Source organism: Amblyomma americanum, chromosome 2, assembly GCF_052857255.1.
Source record: "Amblyomma americanum isolate KBUSLIRL-KWMA chromosome 2, ASM5285725v1, whole genome shotgun sequence".
Lineage (NCBI taxonomy): Eukaryota > Metazoa > Arthropoda > Arachnida > Ixodida > Ixodidae > Amblyomma > Amblyomma americanum.
This window is the reverse complement of record NC_135498.1, coordinates 212,481,888-212,500,791: the sequence shown is the minus strand read 5'-3', so window position 1 is coordinate 212,500,791 and position 18,904 is coordinate 212,481,888. Positions and strand designations below refer to the sequence as shown.

The 18,904-nt window shown below is 47.5% G+C and overlaps 2 protein-coding genes across 4 annotated transcripts in view; one reads left to right on the top strand and one right to left on the bottom strand.

Annotated features, from left to right (window-relative positions):
• LOC144122126 (putative ATP-dependent DNA helicase HFM1) overlaps positions 1-11,117 on the bottom strand; it is a 364,149-nt gene extending 353,032 nt beyond the window's left edge. The window contains exon 1 of the mRNA XM_077655666.1: positions 10,992-11,117. The gene's annotated coding sequence lies outside the window, so the exon portion shown is untranslated. The remainder of the gene's footprint in view (positions 1-10,991) is intronic.
• Positions 11,118-11,298: 181 nt separating this feature from the next.
• The window catches only part of LOC144122125 (CUE domain-containing protein 1), a 280,883-nt gene continuing 273,277 nt past the window's right edge, over positions 11,299-18,904 (top strand). For 2 of the 3 annotated variants that reach the window (XM_077655664.1, XM_077655665.1), the window contains exon 1: positions 11,301-11,557. The gene's annotated coding sequence lies outside the window, so the exon portion shown is untranslated. Of the gene's footprint in view, positions 11,558-18,904 lie in introns of all 3 variants that reach the window. The other variant, XM_077655663.1, reaches the window with a different exon arrangement.

Sequence of the window (18,904 nt, the reverse complement as noted above, 5' to 3'; positions counted from 1 at the left end):
GGACTACGTTGGTGTTCTCTTTGCGGTCCGGGCTTGGATCACAGCTTGTCGGGGGCGTAAAAGAAGCACCTCCACCAGATGTCACGTGGTGGTGACGTTGAAGAACACAGTAGCAATACTGTGAAGGACAAAACTAATTTTTATTGGGCGAACCTGTGCCCCCAAAAGAGGCTACACTTACAGCACAACGGTAGCGGCGAGCACGGTCAGCGATCGTCGAAAATCTGATCTGCGGGTCAAGCGCGTCGGCTGTTATATAGCAGTCGTCGAATGTTCCAGACTAATCGTTGGGACCCGCGTGCCTTCCACAAAGTTCTATACCATTCGCGTCGGGCGATGAAATCAGATAACATAAGGTTCGGCTACAACAGACAGCGAATAGAAGCATCGATGACTTGCCAGAAACTTCGGATAGATGCAGGCGCGTCCCGCGCTGTGCGATAACACTTGTTAGGCGGCGAAACGTGGTCGCCCGATAAAGATAAGTACACGTGTACACGTGCCATAGCCTTGGCGATGGTCTCTACCTCTGCAGAATCCATCTTCAACGACTCTAAATCTGCGATTCGTAATTTCGCCAAAGGCGGGGTCTCCCCTGCCAACATCTCTCCTCCACTCCGCCAAGCTCCAACTCCGCCCGATCCAATTGATCTGGGCCGGTCCCTGCGCACTCATCCCATCCAGGGAACGAGGCGGTCCATAACCATGCCCGAGGATTCGTCGACCGGGATGTGGTGTCGCCCGTTCTGTGGAAGGCGAGAGATTGTATGGTTACATTTCATGGCATTACCATGCATTACCGCTTAGGTAGACTTCTATATCCCCCCGCACATATTTCTCACCAAAAACCAAGGGGTTGCGTGGCGGCAACTCCAAACGAACACCTTTCCCAATCCCGCGATATATGGCCGCATACATATCCTGAGGTCTACTCCCCTTCCTGTGAACTATGTGGCCAACATGCTACTCTATCCCACATACTCTGGGCTTGCCCTCGGGACTCCCATCCTCGAGGTTTGCAGCAATCGAATCAAGACGAGTGGGAGGCCGGATTGCTCAGTTCCGACTCGGACACACAGATCCGGGTTGTGTCAAGAGCCCTAGAAGTCGCCGAATGCCACGCGCTCGTGACCACTTGGAAGGGCTATACCCCATACCATCTGCTCTTTTTGTCGATGCAAATAAAGTTTATCCTTCTCTCCACAGCCTCCCTGCATGGTAGAGTGCTCGTTCGTCTGCAGGGCGCATGATGGCGCTACCGGCATCATTACTGCTAAAGTCCCTTGATAATTTAAAAGTACCGCGGCAACTCCATGGACACTTCCTCGCGTATGTGCGGAGCGCCTGCGCGCCCTGCGCCGCGACGGGCGTCGAAAAAAAGGCAACCACCTCCATGCTCCCTGTGCTGGCTCGTTCCCCCTCTCGAGCAGACCGAAGGAATTTCAAGCATGAAGGGGATTTGGGGGGCGCTGAAAGGACAACTTAAACCGCGAAGCTAAGTTCCAGGAACCTGAAAGAGCTTCAAGCCATGAAGAAAAGAGTCCCCGAGAGCCCCGCGATTCTCCTATTGTTGTAAACCGGACACCGCTGCGGACGCGCGCGCAAGCGTCCGAGCGCACGTGCGGACATGCGCCCCGCTCGCGCATGCGCAGACAGGCTCCAGCGTACGCCCGTACGCCTAGGACGTGTCCATCGATTTGAGGTTTCGCCGCCGTCGCCGCCACGCCCTCCTTGATTTCTCGCGTCATGTATGCCACGAGGATCCCGGGGGGGGGGGGGGGGGGGGGGAGTGAACGAAAGGGAGCGGGCGGGCGCGCGGGGGAGGCGAGCAGCAGCCAGCGGCTACTGCGAAGGAAGGGCGGCTGAAAAAAGAAGCAAAAGGCTTAAAAGCAGGAGCCAAACATGGAAGAAGGAGCCGACGGGAGGAACGGTGGGAGAGCAGCGGTTGGAGCGACCGGACGAGGCGGAGCAGCGCATTGACCAGGGAGCCCGGGGTCCAGCCTTCCCTCACGTTCGGCTTCCGTCAGCGCACTTCGACACCTGGCAGCTCATCCAACGACTGGCCAAGAACGAGAGCAGCACGGCCACGAAGAATCCCCAGCCCGGCCACATGCAGACGTCGAGCCCGTGCCACACCAAGCTGACTCAGCCCGTCGTGTACGAGCCCCACTGCATTCCCGTAAGCGGCATCAAGCCGGGTTCATTAATTAAATCATATTCAAAAAAATTTTCTGGAGTCTGTGCATCAATCTTCTCATGCTCAGTGTGGACCCCGGGCCATTTTAAGAAACTGGTCCATCACATCTGCACTGCCGGGCCGCAGGCATTGGCTGCACGCCGGGTTTTGCTTCACGCCGATTGGCCTCCCTGCCGTTGCCCATGGAAACGCGCGGCGCTTGTGTTTTTGCTTGCGATTTTCTTTTACGCCCGATCGTCAACGGGCGACTGCATACGCCAATATTGAAAAACTGAACCTCCAAGATCAAACCTACAACGTAACGTCGTACGTGGCGGCGCCCGAAGACTCGGTAAAAGGGGTCATTTACAACGCCTACGCGGGAGACTCGCCCGAAGCGGTTCGCCAAGGCTTCGGAAACCGAAACGAAGGAATAGAAGTTGTGGATGCCCGAAGGATCGGGAAATCCAGAACAATACAAATCACCTTTTTTGGAAAGAAGCTACCCAGCCAAGTAATCTATCAGTGCGGCGTCTTTCGGGTCCACCCCTTCAGGGAGCAACATGAGGTATGCTACAACTGCAGGAGAGTAGGACACCGGGCCGATGTCTGCTACAAACCTACAACGAACCTTTGCCGCCGCTGCGGAGAAAATCACTCGCCTCCACCTGAGGGAGAACAGCCAACCTGCCAACCCGTATGCATCGTCTGCAACGGGGGCCACAACACAGGCAGCCGGAACTGCAAATTCCGGCTGATCAACAAGAACAAACAAGGAACGCCCCATGGCAACCAGACACCCAAGCAAGGGGACAACGACTCATCACTACACGGACACCAGTCTAGGCCCAGGCAGAAGGAACACGGTGCTACCGGAAAAGGAGGAAGCCACAGCCGGAACAACTCCAGCTCCTTCCCGCCCCTGGGGAACCCTGCAGGGAACGACAAGAGAAGCTCAAGCCGCGGACGCAGCGATAGCCGCTCCAATAAAAAGGTGAGCTGGCCAGCAGAGGCCTCCCAATCTATTGACGCTCGAGAGAAGGAGTTTCAGATCCAACTACAATCCCGAGACAGAGAAATTGCCAGCCTTAAAAAAGAGTTGGCTGACATTAAACGCCTGTTACAAGCGCATCAGGTACAGAATGCCACTGCGGCTAGAATGCCACCCACCGCGTCCCAGGATTCGACCAATAATGCGATGGAAACAGACGCTATTTGCCACACTCCCTCCAACGCGTCCCAGTCTTCAGCCCATAACGCGACGGACACAGACGCCAGAATAGCAACTAAAAGACCGCATCCTACAAAAGAAGGCGAGGAATCCAAAAGAAAGGCCGAGGCTTCGGAAGCCGACACCCCGCAGCCGTCGAAAGCGCCTACCAAACTCAGGGCAGACATCAATACTCTGTCAGAGAGAACTAGCGCTATATCAACAGAACAAGCAACCTTCCAAGGCCTCGTTACTACCAAATTTGCAGAGATAGATATTCGCTTTGCAACACTAGAGGGACAGGTATCCCAAATAGCCACCTGCATGCAGCAAATAATGGATAGGCTTACAACTATCGAGGCCCGCCTACCCCCCACCTTGGATCTGTCCACGACGCCACAACCATCTATAACCCAACATGGCACCACGCCAAAAATTTGAAATTTGGCAATGGAACTGCAGAGGCTTCCGCCGCAAGCGGGCCCACTTGCAGCTCCACATCCAACAAGCACCGTCTGTTCCAACCCCAGACGTGATTGCATTGCAAGAAGCCAGCGGCAGGGCTACACTGCCAGGCTATAAAGCATATCTGCCACCTCATTATGATACTAGTAACGCAGCCGGCTCCTTCACAGCCACTCTGGTGCATAGAAATATCACCGCAATTCAACATTTTATAAATGATTCGGAAGAAGATTACACCCTACTTGAAATAGTACCAAGGCAAAAAGGAGGCTCAAATCTCTTCATCCTTAATGTATACAACCCTCCCAGAAACAAAGGCAATGGCCTCCCACACTTGTTGATAAACACAGTAAAGCTGGCTGCTAGGGCTCAACTATTAATTGTGGGAGACTTCAACGCTCAACACCCAGCATGGGGATATACCAAAGCAACTCCGAAAGGGAACCTGCTCTGGCAAATCATACAGTCACTAGGGCTCACAACGCTAAACAACCCGAGCGACCACACACGCATGGGTAACAGTGTATGTGTCGACACATCTCCAGACTTATCCTTCTCTAAAAACGTCAAGGACGCAAAGTGGGTCAACACCGGGCAAAACCTTGGTAGTGATCACTTCATCCTTAGCATCACCTTCCCCACGACAAAACTTAAAAACAAAGCAAAAGAAATACGAACCACGGATTGGGACAAGTTCAGGCAACTTCGCGACAAAACAGCTCCAAAGGAGATCTCTAACCTTAGCGACTGGGTTATCTCCCTGAATGAGGATGTCAGCTCCACTAGCGTTGTGGTGCCAGTTGAGAAGGAGGAGCAGATTGCAGACTCAAAACTGTTACACCTGTGGCAGGCACAAAAAGGCCTCCAAAAACGCTGGAAGCAGCAAAAACACAACAAGCGACTACGCAAAAAGATCGCTGAAATCGAGAGGCGAATCGAGGAACATACACTTACTCTCCAAACACAACAATGGAACCAAATATGTGAAAGCGTCAATGGACAGCTCGGAAATAAGAAGACATGGCATCTTCTAAGACACCTGCTCGATCCAGAACAAACACGTCCCGTGCAACAAAGTCAACTGTACAGACTCATACATAAATATGAGGGTACAACTGAAGACCTAATCAAAGAGCTAGCAGAACGTTATCTAAACACGGATGATAGTACCACACAACCAGACTACCGGAGGACTCCTAATCCAAGTTTAGACGCAGACATCACAGACGCAGAGGTCTGGTACGCAATTGGAAAACTGCGGACAACATCTGCGGCAGGACCAGACAGAGTAACAAATAAGACTCTCAGGAACTTAGACGCAACGTCGATCGCGGCGGTTACAGACCTTATGAACAAATACTGGCATGCAGGCAACATACCAAAATCACTTTTATTCCTAAAGCGGGTAAGAAACTCAGCACTGAGAATCTACGCCCAATTTCATTAACATCATGCCTAGGCAAACTCATGGAGCATGTCATCCTCAATAGGCTCCAAAACTATGCGGAGGACATGAACCTCCTACCTGAAACAATGTTAGGATTCAGGGCCCAACTATCTACGCAGGACATTCTCTTGCAGCTTAACAAGGACATAATTGAAGCTGACGAGGGAACAGGAACGAAAGCAATATTGGGTTTAGACCTTGTTAAAGCTTTCGACAACGTCACCCACAAAGCCATCTTGACAAACTTGTCAGAAATCAACCCCGGAGAAAGGACGTACAACTACATCCGATCCTTCCTCACTAACAGAACAGCAGTGATAACGGTCGGAACAATAGAGTCTGCCCCAATCAAACTAGGAAGTAAAGGAACGCCACAGGGCTCCGTCCTGTCCCCTTTCCTTTTTAACCTCTCCCTCATCAAAATTCCCCCCAAACTGGCACAAATACCAGACCTACATCACACGTTCTATGCAGATGACATCACACTTTGGGTAACCAAAGGATGCGAAGGCTACATAGAAGACACACTCCAAGCAGCAGTGGACATCATCGAGGCATGCGCATGGGATTCCGGCCTCACTTGTTCTGAGCAAAAATCTGAACTCTTTGTGATCCGTCGTAAACAAAGAGGTAGGCGTACCACGACATCCCCCCCGCAAATAAACGTCTATGTTAATGGACGATCTGTCAAAGAGGTACAGACCATGAGAATACTGGGGTTGTATTTACAAACAAATGGAAAAAATACTGAGACACTCACTAAGCTAAAACGCACGGTAGAAGCGACGGCGCGATTACTCCGCCGCATAGCTAACCGCAGACAAGGGGTGAGGGAAAGAGATTTATGCCGCCTAGTGCAGGCCTTTGCGCTGAGCAGGATACTCTATGCCACCCCTTATCTGAAATTTCCGAAAGCAGAAAAGGACAAATTGGATAGCATGATACGGCAGGCCTATAAGGCTGCGTTAGGACTCCCACTAAATGCCTCAACCGAAAGGCTTATGAGGTTAGGAATACATAACACCTACAATGAACTGAAAGAAGCCCATTTAATGGCTCAAACAGCGCGATTAGCCAATTCCAGAACTGGCAGGAGTATTCTTACCAGGCTCGGAATTAACTTTCAACCTACGAATAACGATGCTAAAGTAGACTTACCCCGCGCCTATAGGACGGCCCTACTAATCAAACCACTCCCCAAAAACATGCACCCCTTACACCATGAGGGTAGAAGACAAGCACGAGCCAAAGCCTTACATAAGAAATACAGACAGTGCGCTGCAACACTTTATGTAGATGCGGCAGAATACAAAAATACCAATGCCTTTGCAGTTGTGATTGTGAACGAGAATGGTGACCACATCGTCTCGGCGACAATCAAAACGAAATCCTCTGAAACGGCAGAAGAGGCGGCTATAGCCCTCGCCCTAGCACATACCCAAGGGAGCATCATCCTCAGCGATTCCAAAATGGGTATCAATAATTTCGCTAAAGGGCGAATTACAAACACCTCCCTTAGAATCCTTAACGCAACCAAATTCTCACCAAATTATTCCGAATTGATATGGGTCCCAGCCCATTCGGGGAATCCGGGGAACGAGGCAGCCCACAATAAAGCCCGAGGTTTCGTCGACCGGGCAGTGGATGAGTCTGGCTCCCTGAATTTCACGAAGGACTCAATGATCACATATCATGATCTCACCAATCATTTTAAACTAGAGAGGAGAATTTTCCCCCCTCCAGACAAAAGACTTACTAAAGAACAAGAGGTTACGTGGCGTCGTCTACAGACGAGATCGATACGCACCCCATCACTCCTCGCGCACATTTATCCAGATCTTTACAACCCAAACTGCAAACACTGTGGCCAACGTGCTACCTACGATCACATCCTGTGGGACTGCAAAATAGAGCCACCTCCGGGTGATCTAGTTACAGCTCCTTCTCTCGAGCGGTGGGAGACCGTGCTGGCTAGCTCTGACCCCAGAACGCAAGTTTTGGCGGTGGAGTGGGCTGACAAAGTCGTCGAGGGCTATGTACTCTCGACCACTTAACGCGACCTCTTGCCAAGCTCTTCCCGGCGAATAAAATGTTTTACAATCAAAATCGGTTCGCGACATTTTTCGCCTTGGCTGGACGCAGCTGAACGCAGCACGCATTTTTTTCTGTGCTGTGCGCTTTCGTTATGCGTTATGATCCCACAAGGTAAGCGCGATCGCTTGCGGAGGAAGCAGTAGCTTCGCAACAACTCGCAGAAAGGAGTTCGTTCCGGCAGCGAACAGCGTAGGAGCACCATAGATACTGTGAACAGCATGCATTTGAATACATGAGCTTGAGCACACCTTTCCTGAACATGTTAGAAGCCGTTTTCTTTTTCTTTTTCACTGAAACACAAACAGCGCCTTACAGATGAGTTATTTCAAGCTTGTTTGCTGATATCTGCATCCCTTACGTGAAGGGATGATCAGTGCTAGCTATTCCACGCTGTGCTTCTATTGTTGCATTTGCTTCGAATACCGCGGCCATGGATTAGTGGGTGGCGATTGCAGTTTGCTTTTGTCTGAGTTACAGGCTCTGATTGACAGTCGCAAAGTGATCGCGGATGCTTTAAGCTGATGTCTACAACTATGCAGTGGCCGGGTGTCTTCCGCTCAGGTTGTGAAAGCATTTATGTCCGTTTTCTGGTCCGAAAGCACTAATCCGGAGGCTGCTACCCCGAGCCAAATCTTTTCTTGCATACTTGTGAAGCAGCTGCATAGTGATCACACTTTGCCTATTTATGATAGACACAACCATGGTCAGTCATGACCCGACCATGACCTGAACTTTGAAAGCCCAGGCCACCCCTAAATTCGGCACGGTTCACCCGTAAAATGACCTTGGCCATATTGTACCATAATTGATATACACGTATAATAAAAACACGCCCAGATGGATGGTTACACTGACATTAGAACTGGGCCATCCTCAGAGTTTCGCACCGGTCACCCGAAAATTGACTTAGGCAAAAGTGGACCAAAATTGATATCGATGTATAATGGACCACGCCCAGTTCGATGATCGTTCCCAAATTCGGGCCGGGCCACTCCTAAAATTCAGTCATCAGTGCACAGTGGCCTGCAGTTCTAGTTCGCTCATTCATTAGCTACTTTTCCCTAATAAGGGGTCGATAGTTAAGTTTCACCATTTTGTCATTTATTACCTCCAGTTCAAGTACAGTTAATTTGATTACATTCGGAAATTTTTCGTTGTCTCTGATAACTATTCACTATTAAGTGGTCGCTAACTAAGGACCACTAAATTGGTCATTTATGACGTCAAGCTGAAGTACTGTTAATTTGACTACATTTCGAGCATTTTTGGTAATTTTATTCACTAACTCTCACTAATTAGGTATCGGTACTAGATGCCGCTATAAGCCCTTTACTACCTCCAGTTCAGCTACTGTGCATTTGATTACATTCGGAGAATTTTTCGCCGTTTTATTCACCAATTTAACTAATTATGGGTCGCTAATGAGGTGCTACTATTTAGTCTTTTACTACCTCTAATTCAGGTGTAGTTCATTTGATCACCTTGGGAGCATTTTGGGCATTTAATTCACTAATTAATTCTCACTAACTAGGGACGGTAATTAGGTATTACTAGAGTCACTAAATAAAATTTTTTTTAGTGATTCTACGCACTACCATTTCGTCCGTTATTACGGAGCATTTTTAGCAGTTTTATGCACCATTTAAGGGTCATGACTTCTCCAAATCAAGTACTAACAATTTCCTTTACATTCAGTGCATTTTTGGCGTTCTGGCCTTTTTCATTCACCAAATACACTTAAGAAACTAACACCCACTAATTAGCAGTCACTACTCGTTCACCCATTACCTATGCACTGTTAATCAGTACTGCTCTTATGCTTCTCTCCTATGCATCACATCACACTCGCAATATGGTCGCACTCAACCAGTGCCATCGGACGCACGGCGCCGGTTTTTCCACTAAACGGTCCATAAAACGATTTCGCATTAATATTCAGCAGGTCATGTGTGCCGCCTCCTATTATTGCGGTCGATGAGCGCTCGGTTGCCGGTGCCGCTCGCACTGTCCCATACGACACTCTTTCATGTCGGTCAGATATATGCAATTCACTAGAGCGACGTTCCCATTAGGAAATCGAGCACTGCACTCGCGACTATTTTATTATAAGGCCTGCAAAACATAACACAAGCTCATTATATTGTCACCGAGGAACGGTTGACCGTAAGCAAGGCTGGTTTACTTATACGCGCAAGGCAGCAGGCTGCACGAGCGATGAAGACGAGGAAGCATCTAGCCCCGAGATGGCTCAAGGCTTGCCATCTGCCAGGTAACACAGCTTAGCCGCGATACGGCGCCACTATAGGAGTTAGTAGTGTGGCAATATGCGCGCACGGACTGAGCAAACCCTGACACAGATAGCTATTGCCAACGGCAATACTAAGTTCAAAACACGCACTTCAATATCTTACTTCATGGCACAGAAAGTTTATGAAGCTTCAAACGCACCCACAAAAAAAAAAAAAAATTGTATCGAATAAGAACGCCGTATTCAGACGCCATACAAAGAAACGAAAACTACCCACAAAGTAACTTTCAGCATTACCAAGGCTTTTACCACCATCTATGAAGACCTGCTTACTCAGTGAGGCCCCAGCCAGCCCCAAAACACGCGCCAGCATTCAATGCTGCGGATGGCCTACGGGCGCCTGGACGAAAGAGCGTGCCGTATGCAGCATTGGGAGCCGGCGCACGAGGAGTAACGACGAGGAAAGCGCCGCGCGGAGGAGAGTGTCGCTACTTTATGTTATCGAGGGGTTTTATTTACTGCGAAAGCTCGCAGTTTTGGTCCGCCGTCGCCACAGACGATGAAGATTCCCGTTTAATTTTGGCCGAATAAGGCAAGTACTCCACCCAAACGTAACAAAAAAAAAGCTGACTGTTAAATGCCACCTTTGTGCGAATTTTGAGCGCTAACTAATGGGCGGTTAGGTCGAGGGAATTTTTTTTGTCAATTTTCTCTTATTTACGCAATAGTCAGTGCTAATTAAACATCTCCCCAAAGATATATGCACTCCACCTATCACGGCCCCCGTCGCAAAAGCCAGGCGAGGACGCGGTAGTAACCACCACCAACCCCTCTCTACAGCTAGCTCCCTGACACCCTTCATATCCCCCCCCCCCCCCCCCCCCCCTTCCCGCCACCTCGGAGGATGAGGCCGCCATTGCCCTAGCATGAGATCGCGCAGAGACACAGGCCAGTGCCACCACCTCGTTCCTCAAATCGAAAGACGACAGCGCCCAATGGAGTCCGCGCTCAGTGCACGCCACCGGCGAATACTTCGGATCACGCGTGGAAGGCGCTTGCGCATATTTTTCGGTATTTCACGGAGATGCAGGCTTTTCGTGCCTCCAAAACTTGTACTATGCTGTTCTATGCGTCGCGCCGAACGCGTCCACTCATCAACTAGAAGACGACACTGGCTGTAAAACATAACAAAGCAGAGGAACTGAGCACGGCAGACGGGAGGGATGCACCACCCGTATGCAGCTGGTGTGGCTCCTATTACACGTCCTCTAGAGTACTTCGACGGATACCTCCTGCGATCTGTTGCAGAAAGCGGGTGAAACATGGGTGAAAGGAATGCACGAGCACTTACAGGAGAGTGGGCTGCTCTCGATCGTAAACAGGGGGAATGCCGCTCGAACAGGAATTACGTCCTCGGTGCAAATACACGCATACAATAAGTCTACCGGCAGCTATGGACGCCGTTTCAGATGCTGCAGACGACGAGTGTGGAAGTGTTCCGTGCCTCACTATGAAGCACACTGCAGAACATTCGTTTGCCCTCAGATTTTTCTTTTTCAGAAAATATACTAAAATAAGTTGCCAGCGAAGCTTCACTGAGCACATCTCTATAACATGACATATATGTAGTGCCACCTACCGGCGCTCGGAGAAGCTCCGCGTGAACGTCGAGGTCGGCGGCCGGCGGGGCTGCAGATATTATAGGTCGGCCCTCCGCCCCCCTTAACGTTGGTTTCGCCGCATAAACGATGATGTGAGGTATCTCGCTTTGGTTCCGAAGCAGTTCCCGAAGCTGACCGGCTGCTCAACTGATTAAATCCGTATCCGGCAGCTGCTGATGACCGTGCGGCGCAGTAGGGCGCGCGGATAGGAGCGGCGCGAGGCGGAATACTCCCGGCATCTGCCGTCATCAGCGCGGTGAGTTCCGCACTCCTTCGGCGCACACAGGTGGAGGTACTCGTGGGCGCTGCTGGAGACGCTGTCTTGCTGAATTGGATACTTTCGCTTTCCGCAGCGCTGATAATGTCCGTCGTTCAGAATGCGCGACAGTGCTTTCTGGTCGGATGGCTTTACGGGAGGAGATTGGCCGTCACCTCGCTTCATGTGGCAGCCCCGGCGAGCTGACCTAGTACCCGGCCTCAGCCACGCTCACAACTTCGTTGCAGGGCTGAATAAATGCACTGCTTGAAATCTGAACGCGATCGCCGACAGTCAGATTGACGTATGTCATCCGCCGCCGCTGTGAGAAAAATACGCAAGCAGCTCGATATCCAGCTGCTCCTTTACATCTCAGCAACTGGCTTTCCCGGCCTTTGTATGCCATTCCTTACTGCCGGAAAAACTGGACCTATTTTGGGTCCCTGGTATGTTTGCTATTCCACGCGGTCCGTTGTGCGCTTGTGTCTTAATTAAATTAAGCCTCTCTGGTAGAATGTTCACATCTTGAACAGCTTAACTGCGCAAGGATTACGGGCATCATTGCGGTCATGTGTCGCGCAGGGAAGGAAACTCGTGTGTGTGTGTGTGTTGTGTATGCACAGGCTCGCTGCTCCGCGTACACGTAATGTCTGTGAGAAGTATTTCTGCCTGCTTGCCTTTTTATGCGTTTTCAGAATTGCGATACATGGTGTTTGAAAGGAGAAAAATATGAAGTTAAATTTGTGACGCTTGAAATTTATAGATGCAAGATGTCTGTTCCGTGCAATGGCAAAACAAAAATTTATAGTGTGCTATACTCATTCTGTTGAACATTATATCATAATGAATGCATCTTTGGCAGTGACATGAACTACATAATAATGAATCAACACAAACGGATGTGGTTGTATTCATCCTCCAACTGAAAGAGCATGGACCTGCGATGACAGCTGCGATAACCTGCATGCTGTGCATAATCACTTTGAATGTGTACTGCCCTCATTGTCTGTAAAGTTCGAAATGACTGGGAGTGCTTGGTTTGCATTCAGAATACAAGTTTATTTTCCTAAAAATGATAGGCATCATTCTTTACGAAAAAAAGCGCTTAGCAACAAACCATAACTCTGCATTGACTCATACTCGAGCAGATTTAACACTTCATCAACTTATATTAGTGGCCTTTCACCTGACTGTAGTAGGTGGATAAAAATTACGAATGCTTTGCTGTCACCTTCGCTTGGCACCACTTCCTTGCTTGCACTGTGTAGAAGAAAGAAAACCATTTTTGTTTTAGTGCAAAAGCATGGTTTGCTAACCTCGAAGATGCAGATGTGTGGTGAAACATTTTTAAATTAGTCACGTGATGCAGGAAATGGTGCGAAATAAACGAGACTTTGATTGAGGGTGATCTTGGCCAAACAATAAATAAATAAATATTGCCGCGACTAGGATTCGAACCCACGGTGGCGCACTGCACGAGAGCAGTATGCTATTGCCACAGCTGATCATGCCACGTGTTAACTGAAACACACTCTCGCTCTAAGCATTGCACGTTGTCATCTTCATCAACTCCCATCTGTGCGTGAGTCACGAGAGGAAAGGAAACATGCTTTCAGTTATGCTGTCAGTTGTGCTTTCAACCACGTTTTTAGATATGTGGCGTTGGTGTCCACCTGCAAAAACCTACTTTAACGCAATATTTCGTTGTTAGCAATGCTAAACCGCCAGTAATACTTTTCTGTGATCACATGGAAGGGTGCAGGTAAGCCACACATTACTGCTTCAGAATAAATTCCTTCGGCAAAACGTATTTACAAGCGCTAAAATAATATTAATTCCAAATGAAATCAATGGGATCTGGAGGTCCTGTTGTAGAATAGGCAGCTTGGACGTATTTGAGTTACTTGTGTCTGCTTGTGTCATGTAACTGTCGCTTCTTCCTGGATCTGTATGTAATAATAAATGTTGTTTTCCTTCGAAGAAGATGTCTAGATTCAGCACAAGCACTTTTCCTGAAAGGAAGGAGCTTCAAGAGCAGCCCTCCACACGTGTTAAGGTCTCGATTCATCCAATGAAGAAAAAAATAGCATTCATCACATGAAGCCAAAGACAAAGCATAACGTGAAAACATTGAACCTCTATGGAATATCGCCCATGGCAACAAATTGAAACCTGCTGGATGATGCAGGACCAAGCGGTAACGCAACTACGTTTAAAGTCATCCAACTTTCAGCCTTCGAAAAGCTAACCAACTCGCCGAGTGGTTCGTGTTCAGGTAAAATACATTTTGTGGATGCAGCACGGTACAGCTGAACAACGCAGAAGTCATGAATACGAACCCCCCTTGAAAGGAGAATGCCATACGAATACTTGAAAAGTTTCTGCATTCACTCAGTCTTGGAGAATTTAGCATTACGAATTTATAATTTCTCCATAAAATCAATTAACTCGGGATGAGAGATCAAAAGGTTTGAGATTTGCCAGTTCAAAACTGCATACCATAGTTTGTTCTGTTTCTTGGTTTCTGTATATTTGTATGTCTAAACTCATATCGTGTTTGATCGGTCGTGTATTTAGAAAAAAATTGTTGCCGATTGGCTATGAGTTTCAAGAATGCCACCTGCGACAGTCGCTCATAATATAATGTTTGTATAAGTAGTATTCGGTTCTTGCTGAAGTAAGAAGATGTGGAGCCATATCTTGATTAATTTTCAATAAAGTGAATAGATTTCTTTTGCAATAAAAAAAGGCTTTCAAGATTAGTTTTCCCAGTGACTCTCCAGATAAGTAAACAATAGTGCAACCTGGAATGAACTGCACTGAAATAAAGCTGGCGCCTTAGCCGGAGCGGTAGAAATGGGCGAAGCCTGTACAGCTTGCCAATGCATTTTGCTATGGTACGCTTAATGCGCTGAATATGGGCTGTCCAGCGTAGATTTTCATGGAATTGTACGCCTAAGAATTTTACTTCCGTAACGCGCTCTAAAGGTCGAGACTGAAAAATTATCGGATTAGCGAGCTGAATTGGTCTGTTGCTAGAAGAGAATACAATATATTTGGTTTTATTAACATTAAGTGCTAGTTGGTTGGCTGCAAGCCACTGTGACAAATTCGTCAGCCATAGGTTTATAGTAGTAACTGCAGTTGATAAATTAGGTGTAGCTATTCTCTTCCTATATGTATCAGTTTTTCGTATTGAGCAGTTTTATTTTGGGTCAGAAAGGGTTAATTAATGTTACACCTATAATTTTCCTTTCCATAGCACACTGCACTGTCGTCAATTTAAATTTAAGTTCAACCTCCAAGTTTGTGCTCCATAGGGGAGCACTAGTAAGACACAGGCATTATACGCTTTCCTCTTGATTAATACTGGGAAGCTACTATCGCTGTGCCTGCCAGATGCATTCTTTTTCTCCCTGCACATCTGCGCTCATTGCGTGCCCTAAGTATAATTCCCTTACCACATCCAATTCTTTGCTGCCTGTCATAAACTGCTGCTCCTTTCCAAGATGGTTTCATCATCAACAATCAGGTGCACACTAGCCACCCGATGACTCATTGTTTTCATCGCGGCCTTGTGTGTCTAAGCACACACATCAAGATATGCATGTGCAGCGCGAATAACAGCTCTCGTTTATTAAGGGGGACGCAGCTTTCTGCCAAAATTTTTAATGTGGTAGCATTTAGGTTGTCGTCCAGCAAAACTACTGGATTTCTCTATAACCAAGTTCCCCGACTGGGCGAGAGGGTCATGACATTGTCAACACCACCAGATTTGAAAATCTGAGGACTAGAATGTCCGAGTACCTTCCATTGGATTATCATATGTGATTATACTGACCCAACTCACTCCCCCACCTTAATCTGCCACAATAATCCCACTAATCTGCCTTAATCCACCACTAATCCAACTGAACAATAATCCAGCCACTAATCCCCACTAATCGACATAAAAATATTTTCTGTGATGGACGTACCTCCAAAATTTGAAAGTCGTTGGGAACGTTTAAGGGTGGGCCAACTTTAAATGATATCCCATTTTCTCCTTTAATAATGTGGTTATAAGAACGTCGTATGTTTCTGCTTGATGTATCTACATGAAATTTTTTGAGCATATCACAAATAATTTAATGACTGCTCCTACAATACTGACTGTTATAACTCCAGAAAATTGCTTTAATATTTGTTTTTTCCTCTGAATCTTGTGAAAATGCTTCAGAGTTAAGAATGTGTGGCAGAAGGCTGGTTCAACACTCATTGCATTCCTGGTTTTTTTTCACAAACCACGAAATTAGGTTTCGAATTTTTGGATGCTGTGTCCGTTGCCATGTTTAGAATGAAATTTCATACCAGAAACTTAAAATTCATAAATCTCAATAACAAGGAATGTCTTGACCTGCACTACGGTCTTAGGAGTGCAACAAAACAAACGGGGTAAAAATAGATGAAGCAGTCGTGAAGAAATCTGCTCCGCTAGGTGATCATCTGGGTGGAAAACCACAATGGAGTAAAACACCAATTGTTAGAGCGTTTCCCTGCACTGCACAACCACCGCAGTTCACGAAGCAATTTCTTTAAGGGTGCTTTTTGGCAATGTCTGCAATGAAACTTCGGGGAGTGTCAAAAAATGGCATACAAGTGGATGTAACAGTTAACAAAAAATAAATTTTTTGGTCATTTTAGGGGTATTTCAAATCTGTGTCCCCTTGTAAGTGGGCAGTCTGGGCTTAGATATTAGCGGGCACTGTATATGCTTGGCTGGCAATACTGTCTGACAGGTAGTGCCGCTCTAAACTGGAGGAAGCACTTGTTGCCTCAGGTGGCACGGCTGACAGCGGAAGGTTGGCGCTGCTGGCAGGCTAACAGAGGTCAACAAAGAATCCGTCTTCTAGGCTGTGAGCACTGTCTTGGGGATTGTGAAAAATTTGATCTTGTTGACAACGCCTGACTTACGCATGTCATCTCATCCAAACCGAACCTTGAACACCACTGGTCCAGACAGCCCAAGTATTGTTCCCTGAACCTACTTTGCGTATACCTGGTAGTTCTGTACTAGGCCATTGTCTTGCAAGTTAAATTTCTTGTTTGGGCTTTTTGTTGAGAGGAATGGATGAACTGTTGTTGCCTTGCTCTTTCGATGGCAGGACTGACAGCATCATGCCTTGTGCAGAATCGTCTGCCTAAGAACAAGTTGGCTGGTGTTTCCTTTGTTGCAGCATGTGGGGTGCTGTGCTACACCAGCAAAAATGTTTGTGCTGTCGATTCCAGAGTATTAACCTGGTGCACCTTTCGAAGCACCGAGTTCAGTGACAAATAAACCTCTCAGCGAGACCATTGGTGCTTGGGTGGTATGGTGTGGTTTCAATGTGGCAACCTCCTAGCTTCTTGATTAACTTCTTGGATTCAGGACAAACAAACTGCAGTCAGTCATCCATCGCAAGCATTTCCGGCATGCCAATACAGCAGAATACCTCTAAGTCTTGAAGTCGTGTTGGGCACTGTAGTGTGGTTCTTTCCATCACTTAGAAGACGTCTAGCCATTTCGAGTGTGTGCCCACGGCAACAAGACGCATCTCTTCCTTGAATGCTTCCGCAAAACCTAAGTGGCCATTTTGCCATGGTGACGTTGGCCGTGCCCTCGGCTGGTTCATTTCACTGTTCTTGGCATCCTTTGGATGTCGTGAGGGGTTGCTTCAGGTCAGTGTCAAAGATAGAGTGGTGATTCGGGCTAGTTGCTTCATTAGGAAATAGGCAGAGCTGCGCAAAGAACACGGCTGGCAGAAAAGAGTGACGACGTTCAAAGACAAGCTTCATTTCCTTGTCATTGATGTTCAAAGGCCAGGCCATGCTTGTCAGCTTGTCGGGCATTATACGTGCTTTTGTCATGGTTGCCAGCAAGGTCACGAGAAGTGATGAGGCACACACAACATCAAGGTACGGTCTCATGTCCCGTTGGCAGGTGGGTCTACCACAAGAAAAGTGCGGTGAGGCTGTTCATCAGTGAAGACGTAGCATCCAATAATCCTCAGGATTAACAAGTGGGCAACAGTTGGAGTAGTTAATGAGAGGTGCAAATTGAAAGTTGTTTAGGCCCATGCACAGATCGATGGCTTCCTAAGATATCGAGATGATTGAAAGGCCATGCGCTAGTGATGAATAAGTTGGGAAGATGTGAACATGACAAAGAAATGGAGAAGTGAGCATTAGCAGGAGAACTCAGATGCAGGTGACAGTGCTGAGCCAGGGGAGGAGGTGGTGCCACATAATGGACAACAATGCGGTGGTAAAGGGAAGAAAACATACGGTACAAGCGCGAGCCTCAACTTGTAGGCATCACAGTTTGCAAAAAAACAAAAAAGACAAAAACTAGTCAAACATGGCACTTAGCCAGCAGTGCAGTGCACATGTTCAAGAAGAAAGAAAACCAGGGCCAGGGCTACTCGGTGGTTTTCTTCCTTTTTTTTTTGGTCACGGGCAGTACACTGTTGGCTAGGTACTATGTTTACCAGCTTTTTGTCTTTTCAGTGTTTTTGCTGTCCATGATGTATATATTCTGCTTTTCCTATAACACATCTCATTTGAATTTGGCGCTTGTCCCATATCGTTTCTTCACTGCTGTCTGTGCTCTACTGTGCTGTTGTCTGCCATGAATATATACTAACTTGGCCAACATTTCTTGCTGAGAAGATGGCACTGCCTTGAGTGAGCTGCTTTGTTTTCTCAGCCCTTAACACTTTCACAGCCCATTTCGCTGGCACATTACATCGTCGCTGTTGGGGGCTCTTGTGTACACAGTAAACTCGGGGAAGGATGCACACACTGTAGCATGTGAAATCTACAGGACAAATCCTTGGGCTCTGTTTGTAGGTTTGAGCATTTATTAAAATAAAATCAGGGACAAGTGCACAAAAAGTTGGTACAGGGGGAGGTTCCAAAGTCAAGTCGGAGGGACCTCCCATCAGAAATACATAAGTATAAGTACACAAGTTTCACAGAAGAGGTGGAAAAAGGTACAGACAAAATTAAAAACCTATTTGTGCAATTGGCAGCAATAAATAAATTACCGAAGTGTGGCCTTGTGGTAGACCATCCGCCTCACATTCGGGAGGTGCTGGGTTTGATCCCCAGTGCCGCCGTGGACCCACCAGTTTTCTTATGGGTACATAATTTCCCCCAGCCTAGAGCTTGGCTTTTCTGGCCTGTCACCCAGCTGGAGTTCAGATTATAAAAATGGAAATGGAGAATGATCAAAATATTCAAAATGAGGGGCATTTATGAACGTTTACTGTAGCAGTGTCGAATCGAACCTAAAAAGATTAATACAAGCTTAGGTATGACTTAAAGTCG